The following is a 3,376-nucleotide window of genomic DNA, read 5'->3' as shown; positions in this document are numbered from 1 at the left end:
GGTTTATTATATGTAGAGAAAAAGTTCATGCACCTTCATGCAAGGAAAAGCGCGTATATGTTGGAGAACTTACCTTTGGTCCATGGTAGTTAGTCCTTGGTATTTGAACCTATGGTTTTGGACCATGGTACCTCGTCAAAAGTGTTGATCCCAAGTATTCGTTCATGGTATTAGTTCGACAGTTTTTGATCCTATGGTTTTGGCCCATGGTATTGCATCCAAAAGTGTTGATCTCACGCACTTTCATGGTTGGTTCATGGTATTAGTTCGACAGTTTTTGATCCTATGGTTTTGGCCCGTGGTATTGCATCCAAAAGTGTTGATCTCACGCACTTTCATGGTTGGTTCATGGTATTAGTCCAACAGTTTTTTGATCCTATGGTTTTGGACCGTGGTATTGAGAAAGGACTAAGGCTATAAAAGGGGAAGGAGATCATTTGACAAAGCATCATCTGAATTATCTGATTATCTGATAAAGTGCTAGATCTGGAATACTGTGATTAGGTTATGGTGCAGATCTAGATCTGAGTTAAAGAGGGATCTCACCGATGGTGGAGAACAAGATCTAAGGATAGATCGGGATCAAATGGTTTGAAATGAACTATCTCTATATATTTGATTATGCTTATTCTAGATCTGTATATTGAAAAATGATCTGAACTGGGTATAACTTAAGTTTGAAATCGCTGCAAGTCATGTTTGAATATTTATAGATCTGTACGTGGGTTGGATTTGGTGTAAGCGCGTATATATGCAGGTTTGGTTCATTGTAGTAGCGTATACAATTTGAGCTATGATATTTGAAGTCACAGATGGTTCTGGTTGTTGATGGGTTCTGATGACAGTTTAAAGGTGTCAGTATTCTGCATATCCTGTTTGGTTGATTGTGTTTAGCTTCAGTATTGATGGATGAGAACTAATATTGGATCAGGATCATAATGACTCATATTTATGTGATCTGATGGACTAGATCTGGGTGCTAACACATATATTATCCTTGTATATGTATTGATCTGGTGTTTGGGTGATTCAAAGATTGATTGATTATGTGCTTCAATGATATTAATGGGTCCAGTATGAAAATTGGATGAAACGGGCCTTTCAGATTATGTGTTGTGCTTCAGGAGTATCCAGTCTAAAAATGCATGAAACGTGGTACCTGGAGGAGAGAAGATTGTAGGCCGGCGCCTACGTAATAGTATCTTAGCTAGTACAAGAGCTAAGGGGGTGGTAGCTCCCTTCCAAGAGAGACTGGAGAACGAGAGAGGGTTGTAGCTCTCTGCAGGTAGAAGCCTGCGTACTGGTATAAGACTGCACCAGTACATAAATATTGTAAAAGGATTTTCTTATTAAGAAGAAGATTGAGATGACTTGCAGCAGGTGGTTTTCTCCCACATTGGGTTTCCACCTTATATCATGGTGTTCATGTGTGTGACTTATGTGTGATGATCTGTTCTATTTTTACTGCACATGTTTACTGTTAATATGGTTGATAATGTTCTAATGCACTCATTAAGGATCAACTAACTGAATCATAAGAAGTTGTGGAAGTAGCATATATGAATCTGAATATGGAAATGAAAATTTTTTATTGATGTGATAATACTGATTCACGCCCCCCTCTCAGTATTATTTCCAACAATTGGTATTAGAGCAGGTCCTTTGGTAGAAGCTTGATCGCTTGAAGGATATCCGTGGAACAATGGGAAAGAAGCTTAAGAAGAAAGCTCATAAGAAGAAGAAGACATCTCAGAAGAACTATGACAGTGGGAGAATCGATTGGGGATTAGGTATAAGAAGCTCTTCAGATTCAGATTCAGATTCGGAATCATTTCAGAATGAAGATGAACTATCAGGTATGAATTTGCTATCCTCTAATGTTCCAGCTATCTATCCATTTGGAAAAGATGGAAGTGATAATGAAACAACTGAATGTGCTCTTATGGGTGAGGAAGAAGGATATCAAATAGAAGCAGAATTTAACAGGCTGACAAACAAAATTAGTGAACAAGAAAGACTTCTGAACATAAAGAGTGGTGCCCTCAAAGAAGTTGTTACTAGACAAAAGGCTCAACGAGAGTTATTCAAGGAGAAATATCAAAAGTTGCAGGTTGAAGCAACATCTCTAAGAAATGAAATCAATGAAAAGAACACAACCATCAAGAAAATCAAAGATAGATCCAGTTACTATGAAAGTCTTGAAGCCACGATCCGCTCTCTAAAGGAAGATCTTGAAGAATCAAAGAAGCAGAATAAAGATCTAGTCCAAGATATTAAAAAACAGGGAAACGAAGTTATCAGCTTAAAATCTCAGCTAGAATGTGCCTTCAGAATTCGTCAAATGCAACAGGATCTGAATGAAGAACAAGAAAAGGAGATTCTCAAGCTAAAGCATCAGTTGGAAGAAGAAAGGAAAGCTGAAGAAGACATGAAGAAGCAATATCTAGAAAAAGAAGAACAACTTCAGGTTGAGGTAAATATCTTGAAAAGTAAATTAGAAGAAAAGGATAAGCTCTTACGTTTTCAATATAGTACTAAAGTCTTGGATGATATTCTTAATAGTCAAAGATCTCCTGCTATCAAAACTGGTCTTGGCTTTCATGAATCTGTTGAAGGTGAATCTAGTTCACAAGGTGAGGCAAGGAACTCTAAAGAGAAATCTAAAATGATCAACAAGGAGATAAGAGAGATGAAAGGTCAATCTCATCATCAACCAAGGAAAGAAATTCTTCAAAGAAAATCTTTTACTCCTCCTATGAATAATGTTGAATGTTATGTATGTCATAACCTTGGACATGTTGCAGCCAGATGTAGAAGAAGAAGGGTTCAAGATCATCAAACAAACAGATCATCTCAGTCAAGGTACTTTAATGGATATTGCTTTGCTTGCAATATGTTTGGTCACAAAGCTGCTGATTGCTACAAAAGGAATATGAAACATGTAAGATGTTATGCATGTAACAAGCTTGGACATATAGCAAAGGATTGCAGGAACAAAGCACGGACATCACACCAAAAGGAGAAAACATCATCACACTTGAAGATATGGAAGAAAAAGGAAGTTCAGTCAGAAAGTGGCGGCACAACACATTATACAGACATAACAGAGGGAGCCGGAAGTGTAAAACTTCAATATCCTACGCAAGCTTGATAAAGGGAAGTTGCATATATACACGAATTTGTTACTGCACAGTCACGTATATGATTGTTTGAAGAAAGGCAGTAGGGACAGATTCAAGAAAAGGATCAGTTTTGCTCTAATTGATAATGGTTACATTTTGCTAATGATTTGTGGATATGATGGTTAGAAGTATTTTGTTTCTAACTTGATAATGATGATGTATTGATACTTCTTGCTGATATGAATGATCAGATC

Source organism: Pinus tabuliformis, chromosome Q (assembly GCF_031772625.1).
Source record: "Pinus tabuliformis cultivar Carrire ecotype Pingquan chromosome Q, CPIR1, whole genome shotgun sequence".
NCBI classification, from domain to species: domain Eukaryota; kingdom Viridiplantae; phylum Streptophyta; class Pinopsida; order Pinales; family Pinaceae; genus Pinus; species Pinus tabuliformis.
This window is presented reverse-complemented; position numbering follows the sequence as displayed.